The sequence below is a fragment of the Artemia franciscana genome, unplaced genomic scaffold (assembly GCF_032884065.1).
Source record: "Artemia franciscana unplaced genomic scaffold, ASM3288406v1 PGA_scaffold_423, whole genome shotgun sequence".
NCBI lineage: Eukaryota > Metazoa > Arthropoda > Branchiopoda > Anostraca > Artemiidae > Artemia > Artemia franciscana.
Genome location: NW_027062682.1, coordinates 1,922 through 12,249, shown reverse-complemented (window position 1 = coordinate 12,249; position 10,328 = coordinate 1,922). Strand labels below are relative to the sequence as shown.

The 10,328-nt window shown below is 36.5% G+C and overlaps 1 pseudogene; it reads right to left on the bottom strand.

Annotated features, from left to right (window-relative positions):
* Positions 1 to 303: 303 nt before the first annotated feature.
* On the bottom strand, positions 304 to 1,843 carry LOC136041841 (glycogen [starch] synthase-like; annotated as a pseudogene).
* Between the last annotated feature and the right edge of the window lie 8,485 nt (positions 1,844 to 10,328).

Sequence of the window (10,328 nt, the reverse complement as noted above, 5' to 3'; positions counted from 1 at the left end):
AAGATTCTCCCGGTCAAGTATTTCTCTGAGACGTTCAGCTCAGTTCCGCTGAATTATTCTTTGTCTTTATGTCAAAAAACTGAAGTTCAGCATGTACCTGGTGAGCTGATTAATAGACTCTTCGAGACTTATGTTTTGACGGTCTACAGCATGTATACCTCACCTTTCAGGGTCTGTAATATGATCAGCCATATAACACCCAAAGCCAGAGAGATTTGTCGTAATCGATGGAATTCCCATGACTCTGCACTCGGCAGGAGTATATCCCCATGGTTCATAATAGCTAGGGAAAACGCCAAGATTTCATCCACGAATAAATTCTTTGTAGTCGAGATTAAAGAGAGGATTAGTTTTCGAAAGAAACTCCTGGTGAAAGACAATCTTTACCCGGTCCCAGGAACCATTTAGAAGCTGACATCGTCTGAGTGCATTAAGTGCTTGATCTGTATCATCCTGAGCAATATTGTGCGTATTGATTGGTGGTGGGAGGGACCGATGGCTGACAAACAAGCATCGTTTAAGACGGACAATGTCATCTTTAGAAAGAATGTCGTCAGATTCAGGCATTTTGCCACGTAAACATAATTCAGATAATTTCCTGCCAATGTTCTTTTGCACATTTTCTATAGTATCCTTTAAGCTTTTTGCGACTGCCTTTCCTTTTCAACTTTCAACATTAAAGTTGTCTGTCTTGGCTGAAGAATAATGAACGCAAGCACTGTCACATCAATACCCCATTCTTTCATCAAGTGGTTAAGTCTTGCCAGACTTTCAATAAAAATATCAACTCCTTTGTTGCCAAATTCGTATCTTCCGGCAATAAAAAGAATAGAGGGTCTTAGTTAAATTAAAATCAAGCTGACCATAAAAATGGCCTCTGACGAAATCATGTATCTTTTCCTTGTTAATTGCATTAAGGTCTTGAAACTCATGCAGTGCACTGAATCTCTTGATATTTAGACCGTTTGGTGTTATTACATCAGGCTTTCGCTTTAACAAACATTCAGCTTCTATTGCTGTTATATCCGACACAGTTGTAAAAACATGCGCCATGTCTGTTGCAGCTCTTTCCAAACAGTATCTGTGATAGATCTGCTGATTTCCAGCTTCGATGTCAATGTTAAACTATTTCAGGTTGTTATAAAAATCTGTGCTGCCTGCGCACAGGTAGCGTCCAAGGAGTATTGCGCACGTAGTAAATATTGTTGCTACTTTTATTTTCCATAGCCGCAGCATGGTAAGACCTATTCCTGATAACCACTCATGAAAGTGGTACACTATCTTTGAGGAATCAGCTTCACATATACTTAAGATATTACTAAATTCAGCCAATCACTGTGCTATCATAAAGCCAAATAAAACTTAATCATTTGATTCCACATCAGAGAATGGAATGCCAATATTTGTTTTTTCAAAAAGTTCATGCTTATAATAGTTCATTTTATATGATACTGAAGCGATATCAAATAATATTACTAAAGGATTTCCCTCAACAAACCACCTTCCTGTGTGAACTCGAAACCCTGCATCACGGATCTTGCAAACAGAATCGTAAAAAGGACCTGGATAAAACTCAAACTCATCTATTTGTTCACAAGAAGACTTTCCTTTATAAGGGCCTAGAAGGACATATTGGTTTTCATCATTTCAACAGAAAGACTGGTCTTGAAGCGGATAACTGTGTATATTCCTCTGACTTTGTTAGCCACCTCCCATGCACATTCAAAGGTCCAAACATGAGATTCTACATTTGAAGGATGTTGGCAGTTCTTCTTAATATGTTCTGCTATGGCTTGATTTTGAGTTGAGCTGACTGGTTCCATGTTGCATTGAATGCTGGCGCCTGCAAAATGAAAAATATATTAAATAATACAAAAATTATTCATAATATTAATCAGAAATTACCGAAATTAAGATTCGAACCGGAATATGTGAAGATATTGTTTAATTGATAAAAAATCTTACACTAACACTAAATAGTGTACTACTTTCATTTAGCATATTCTACTTGTGCTTTTAAAGTTTATCATGAAAGTTTTACTACAATTTTAGTACTGATCTTAAATAAGTACTATATTTTTGATTTTGTAAAAATAATACAAAATGATTGATAATATCAGTCAGAAATGACTGAAACTAAAAAAGAAGCAAAATATGCAAAGATTTTGTCTAATTACGAAAAAACCTTACACTGACACTAAAAAATATACTACTTCCGTTTAGCATATTTTATTTGCACTTTTGAAATTTATCATGAATTTTTTTTACTGATTTTTAAAAAAGTTCTACATTTTTGATTTTTGAAGATATTAAAAATAATACAAAAATGATTGATAATGTCGATCAGAAATTACTGAAATTGAAAAAAATGGAATTTGTGAAGATAGTCTTTAATTAACGAAAAATTTTACACTGGCACTAAAAAAGTTATTAATTTCATTTTTACTTGTGCTTTTAGAATTTACCATGAAAATATTAAAACAATTTTTGTACTGATTTTCAAATAAGAACTATATTTTGATTTTGTGAAGATACTAAAAATAATACAATATGATGGATATTGTCAATCAGAAATTACTGAAATTAAAATGAAGTGGAATATGTGAAGATATTGTTGAATTAACGACAAAAATCTTATTCTAACGCTTAAACATATACTACTTGTGCTTTTAAAATTTTTCAAGAAAATGTACAACAGTTTTTTATTGATCTTCAAATAAGTAATACATTTTTGATTTTGTGACTCTTCTCCGAGGTTTTACTGCTATTTTTTCTATAAGTAACATTTGCAAAAATCTTTATACCAGAGGAGAGGGAAAGAAGTGGATAATCTAGGGCCTCTTGTATACCGAGGACTTGTAATCTTAACCATTTTCAAATCCATTTGGAACTTGTCAAATCTAGCTTTATAAACTGTTGTTTTTTTTGCTGAAAATATAAGAAAATAAAATAAATGAATAAGTAAATAAAATAAATAATTAAAAACATAGAACCTTTATTGATAAAGGGACATATATATTTTAAGAAATTCTTAGGTTTGTTGACAATGGTTTGCAAAGTGAGCGGAAATGTGAGTCTTTGAATATCACTGTCTACGGAAAGTTTTAAATCAACGTACTTATCGGAGAGTGTTTGGGCAAAAATTATCCCTGTATTTTACCTTTATTTACGGTATTGTCTTAAGCCATATCTCTTCTAACCGAAAATGACCAGCATGAAAATAGATTGATTTTTTCTTGATTGTATTTTCAGTTTGTGTATTCTTGGCCTTTAATATATTACTGATTTTTTCAAATATTCTAAATCTGAAACTATTTGAATTTTAGTGTGTTGTTAGTCAAATAAAGGATTGAAATAATACAAATCAATTAAAAGGTTAAATTGAAAAATTCAAAACCAGTAGCCTACCCTCTCTGTGAATACCTACTTTTCTAAAAAAAAAAAAAATAGACAACTGTTTCTTTGGCTTAGTTTCACTTTTATTGGACTTGAGAGCTCCCTGTGGTGCTGGGACAAGTCGACAATGGGCCATTTGTCTTTGAGATGGTCAACTAATGCTGAAGCTCACGAAAGGATTTATAAGAATCTAAAGATCGCAAAAGGTTTTTAGTGGTATTGAAACAGGCATAAGTCATAACAGCAAGTACTGCAAATAAAAATTTAATTTAAAACAAATATATATTACAATTTAAAGTCCAAATTTGGCAAAATAAAAAAACAGAAATCACTACAAAAAAAAATTAGGTTGCGGTAACCGATATTGGAATCTCTTATCCTCGTTATCTCCTTTTTTGTACTGGACAACATTTTAATGTGATCTTCCTTTGGCATTCAGTGTATTTTACAACACAAAGGGAACACCTAGTCTGACCCCCCCCCCAAAAAAAAAAAATATACTCTCGACTCCTAAATTTGTCGTAAATATGCAGGCAACCTTATCCGTCTTTGAGACTGCCAGACAAAAACGGGTAGATGGGTAGTAAACTTCTTCATATTGTTGGCAAACTCCTTCCATATAAACTCTCAAATGTTTACCATAATTTTGAGTATTTTTCTCCGTTTCTCATTCATATTTTTTTATGGCACTTGGTCAGGAACCAGACCAGATTAAATTAGAAATAGTTGTTTCCCCGATTCGACCATCTGGGGAGGGGGGTGGGGGAACGGTTAATTCAGAAAAATTATAAAAAATGAGGTGTTTTTAACTTACGAACGGGTAATCAGATCTTAATGAAACTTGATATTAGAAAGATCTTGAGCTTCAGAGCTCTAATTTAAAATTCCGACCAGATATGGTGACATTGAGGGGGAGGGGAAGATTGAGGGGGAAACCGAAATCTTGGAAAACGTGAAAATTGAGGTATCTTTATCTTACGAACGGGTGATCGGATCATAATGAAACTTGATATATGGAAAATCTTATGTCTCAGATGCTCCATTTTTAATTCGAATCGGATCCGAGGACATAGGGGGTTCAAGGGGGAAACAGAAATCCTGGAAACCGGAAATCTTGGAAAACGCTTAGAGTGGAGAGATCGGGATGAAACTTGATGGGAAGAATAAGCACAAGCTCTAGACGTGATTGACATAATTGGAACGGATCCGCTCTCTTTGGAGGAGTTGGGGGGGGGGGTTAATTAGGAAAAATTGAGGTGTTTTTTAACTTAGAACGGGTGACCAGATCTTAATGAAATTTGATATTTAAAAGGAACTCATGTCTCAGAGCTCTTATTTTAAATCCGACCAGATCTGATGACATTGGGGGGAGTTGGAGGGGGAAACCAGAAATCTTGGAAAACGCTTAGAGTGGAGAGATCGGGATGAAACTTGATGGGTAGAATAAGCAAATGTCTTAGATACATGATTGACGCAACTGGACTCGATCCGCTCTCTTTGGGGGAAGTTATGGGGGATCCAGTGTGTTGGTGAGTTTGGTGCTTCTGGATGTTCTAGGACGATGAAAATGGTAAGCATGTCAGGGACCTGCAAAAACTGAATTGATATAGTTGTTTTCCCCGATTCGACCATCTTGGGGGGCTGGAAGGAGAGGATAAATGGGAAAAAATTTGATATTTTTAACTTACAAGTGGGTGATCGGGTCTTAATGAATTTTTATATTTAGAAGGACCGTGTGTCTCAGAGCTCTTATTTTAAATCCCTACCGGCATTAAGCCTCTGATTTTCCTTTTGAATCAGTCTATTGATTCTTAGAATTTTGCTACAGCTCATGCCATATGAGCTCTTGGCTCTTCCGACCTCGTCACAAGTGCCATATGAGCTCTTAGCTCTTGTTATTTTCTATAATCTGTCTCTCCAAATTAGATTTTCTTCTGTTAAAACCGTTGAAAGTGTATTGAATATGAATACAACCTCTATATCTGCACATAAAGCAGAAATGGAGTCATTAAAAATAATAGAAGACAGGTATACAATAAATATAATTTTCTGAATGAAAAAAGAAACTATTGAAAAAGAAAATAGGACTTGGTGCTTTCCATCATAAGATTTGTAATATAACTAGATGGGTTAAAGCGATTATAATTTGATGACTGAAATCGATAGGGAGTAAGGGGGGTGGGGTATCTCCTCTTGGAAATGTTTAATGGTTTTAGTTTTGCTTAAAATATCTAATCGACACTTCAACAATTCTCCAAATTCACTTGTTTGTAATTAAAATGCCTAATAAGCACGGGTAAGTTGGATCCCCGCCGCATCAAGGTTGGGTGAGAAGCTTGCTACCTTTTTATGGCACTTGGTATTAACCAAGTGACATATAGCAATCGCCAATTCTGTCGGTCTGTCTCTCGGTCTGTCTGTCTCTCGGTCCGGTTTTGCTACTTTAGGCACTTCCAGGTAAGCTAGGACGATGAAATTTGGTAGGCGTATCAGGGACGAGATCAGCTTAAATTAGAAATAGTTGTTTTCCCAATTTCCCCCCAAATTGTGGGGGGTCGGTTAATTCGGAAAAATAGAAAAATGAAGTATTTTTAACTTATGAATGGGTGATGGGATCTTAATGAAATTTGATGTTTGGAATGATATTGTGTCTTAGAGCTCTTATTTTAAATCCCGGCCGGATCTGGTGACACTGGGGGGGGGGGGAGTTGGGAGGGGGAAACCTAAAATCTTGGAAAACACTTAGAGTGGAGGGATCGGGATGAAACTTGGTGGAAAATAAACACAAGTGCTAGATACATGATTGACATAAACGGAACGGATCCGCACCTCTTTGAGATAGTTGGGGGGTGGTATTTCTGAACAATTAGAAAAAATGAGGTATTTTTAACATACGAACAGGTGATCGTATCTCAATGAAATTTGATATTTAGAAAGATATCGTGGCTCAGAGCTCTTATTTTAAACCCGTCCAGATCTGGTGACATTGGGGGGGGGGGAGTTGGAGAGGAAACCTAAAATTTGAAAAACACTTAGAGTGGAGGGATCGGGATGAAACTTGGTGGAAAAAATAATCATGAGTCCTAGATACATGATTGACATAACCGGAACGGATCTGCTCTCTTTGGGGTAGTTGGGGGAGGGGTTAATTCTGAAAAATTAGAAAAAATGAGGTATTTTTTAACTTACGAACGGGTTATCGGATCTCAATGAAATTTGATATTTAGAAGTATATCGTGTCTCAAAGCTCTTATTTTAAATCGTGACTGGGTCTGGTGACGTTGGGGGAAGTTTGGGGTGGGGGGAACCTAAAATCATGGAAAACGCTTAGATTGGAGGGATCGGGATGAAAATTGGTGGGAAAAATAAGCAGAAGTCTTACATACGTGATTTACATAATTGGAACGGATCCAATCTATTGGGGGGGGGGTTAATTCTGAAAAAAGAAAAAATGACGTATTTTTAACTTACGAAGGAGTGATCGGATCTTCATGAAACTTCATATTTAGAAGGACCTCGTAACTCGATCTCTTATTTTAAATCTCAACCGGATCAAGCGTAATTGGGGGGGGGGGCAGTTGGGGAGGCCGGAAATCTTAGAAAATACTTAAAGCGGTGAGATCAGGATAAACTGGATGGGAAGAATAAAAACCTGTCTAAGATACGTGACTGACATAACCGGACCGGATCTGCTCTCTTTGGTGGAATTGGAGGGGTGGGGGGGGGGGGGGTAATTTTTAAAATTGAGGTATTTGTAACTTACGAAAGGGTGACCAGATCTTAATGAAATTTGATATTTAGAAGGATCTTGTGCTTTAAAGTTCTTATTTAAATTCCGACCAGATCCTGTGACGTTGGGGGAGTTGGAGGGGGAAACTGGAATTCTTGGAAAACGTGAAAATTAGGGTATTTTTATCTTACGAATAGATGATCGGATCTTAATGAAATTTGATTTTTAGAAAGAATTCATGTCTAAGAGCTCTTATTTCAAATCCCGACCAGATCGTTTGACCTTGGGGGGAGTTGGATGGGGAAATCTTGGAAAAACACTTGGAGTGTAGGAATCGGGATGAAGCTTGGTGGATAGAATAAACAAATGTCCTTGATACGTGATTGACAGAATTGTACTGGATTCGCTCTCTTTGGGGGAGTTGGGGGGAGGGGTTCTGTGATTTGGCAAGTTTGGTGCTTCTGGACGTGCTAGGACGATGAAAATTGATAGGCGTGTCAGGGAGCTGCTCAGTTTGACTTGATAAAGTCGTTTTCCCAGATTCGACCATCTGGGGGGCTAAAGGGAGAGGAAAAATTAGAAAAAATTAGGTATTGATAACTTACGAGTTGGTGATCAGATCTTAATGAATTTTGATATTTAGAAGGACATCGTGACTCAGAGCTCTTATATTAAATCCTGACCGGCATTAAGCCTCTTATTTTCCTTTTTAAATCAATCTATTGATTCATAGAATTTTGTTAGAAGCCTCATACCATATGATCTCTTGGCTCTTAGTTCTTCTCGCCTCGTCACAAGTGCCATATGAGCTCTTAGTTCTTGTTTAGTTCAAGAAACACTACGGCCGTTGCAGAAACTTGGCCTATGAAAATCAAAATCAGAAATAAGTGTTTGTTTAGTGTTTTCTACACGTTTCTTTGTCGATTTAATCAAATTAGCCCTTTAACAGTTCATGAACTAAATGGGTGGTGTTGAATAATCTGGAGAGAAAATTATCTTACCATGTATATCTATTCTTCTAGTTATCTAGGTAAACTTTCTATTCTTCTCTAGTTCTTCTATGGCTCTTCATTAGCTACACTTTTATGAACACACACCCTGGTTCAAAGTTCGAAAGCTAGCATAAAATACGGCCCTTTTGGCTTGAAAATACTATGTTCGGCACCCTTTTAATTATTAATTTGAATGCTACTACTACTGCTATAAACGATGGGCTGCAGCACCAAGCCACCTGGGGCCAACACAGTTGCGTATTGTCATACTCCGTGGCAATCTATTATAGATTCCATCTTTACACCTTCCTAATTTCCTTTAAATCCTTTCTTACGAGCTATCCCCCTCATTCGGAGACGACCTACTTTAAGTTTGTCCCCTAGACGTTTGACGAAAAGGACGATTCTTTGGCAATCCCTAACCCTTCATCATCAGAAGGTGTTCTAACTACCTCAGCCTTTCTCTCATCATCGGCATAGAAAGCCGAACAGAGCCACATCTATCGTACAGCTTATTGTTTGAAATACGGTTAGTTAGACCAAAATAATCCAAAGACAATTCTTTAGCTTTGTTAGCACTAGTAATTGCAGTAAAAGTATTAGCAGAAATATTCCCTATATTGCCTTTTTAACAGTTGAATATGCCTGCTCCCCCAGTCATATTAGGGAAGTTCCGACTTAATGTTCAAAAAAGTTCCCGAGTATTGCTGATTTACCCTTTTGACAACTTACAAGCACAGCGTGTTTTCATGTAGCTCAACATTCTTTGAAAGCTTCACTTTAATATTCAAAGCCTTTATGGAGACCATGGATCAAACGTGTCCCACCCTTCCCAATATCAAAGCCTTAATGTAAAAAATTGGCGAATGACCAAATATGTAGGCATATTTGGTTTTGATTTAGTTCAACACCCTCCTAAACATTTCCTGAAAATCTCACCTTAATACCCTTGCTAGTGGTAGTAGCATCTAGAATCGACAGTAGTAGCAGTAAAAGTAGTATGCAAATAGAGTCTTTCAATTGATTTAATACCCCCTCTAAGTGTCCTGAAAATTTTGACGTAATACTCTATGCCATTTCTGAGATAACTGACACGCTCTTCTGGCAACCTACATGCACATAGAGTATTTCGATTTAGTTCAACATCCCCAAAACTTTCTCTGACAGTTCCACCTTAACAATGGCATTGTTTTTTTTTTTTGGGGGGGGGGAGAAAAACAAAATATGATGACCCTTTCTCAGTAACGGTGAAAGGGTAACTGACTAAAAAGCCACAAGTCTAAGTGAGATTTTACAATTTCATCTTACTTACAGCACTCTTAAAGGCTAATCGCTTTCCAGGTAGATTATTATCAGATATTTTATTTGATTGTGTAACAATAATTTGTGAATTTATGTGAAACGATCAGAATTAATAATTTTGTCATAAATGGGACTTGGAGAAGTTTCTCTCGTGTCTCTATTGAGAGCTACCTTTTGGTTTATGTGCTATTTTATCTCAACTGCTTCCCTGAAAACTTGCAGGAGACCCGTTGTGTTTCAGAGGAAAATTTTCCAAAGCAGAAGTTCCAATAAATTCCATATAAGTAGTTGCCAAAAATGGTGAAAGGCTTGTACCCATGGGTAGACCTATTGCAAAGACGGACAAGACGCAAAATAGTTTCTATATCCAGTGTTTTGTAGTCCATTTGGTGAATATTTTCTTCTAATTTTCTTTGAAGAGCCAGTTCACATTTTTTATATCACAAGATGTATGCATAGAAATGGCATCAAAAACTGGCCAAAGTTGTTTGTTTCTTTATATCAAGGTTTTTTAATTTTTCAACAAGGTGAACCGAATTTTTAATGTATGAAGTTTGTGTTTGCATAAGAGGGCGAAAAAGGGTTGACAACCATTTTCCAATGTGGCAGTCGGAGAGCCTATAAGAAGCCACAATTGGGCGTAGAGGAACTCCATCTTTGTGGATTTTTGGGAGACCGTAAAATTTAGGAGCGGAACAACCTTTAGGATAAAATATTTTATACATCTGTGGAGTAATAAGCCTTTCAGTTTGCAAAATTCCTAGTTCCTTCCGTACTATAAGGGTGAACTCGTCGGTGGGGTCTGAATCTAAGGGCTTGTAAGTAAGGGTGTCGGATAAAATAACTGTAGTTTTTTTTTGATTATATGAAATTTTATCAAGGATAACAATTTTATTTCCTTTATCAGC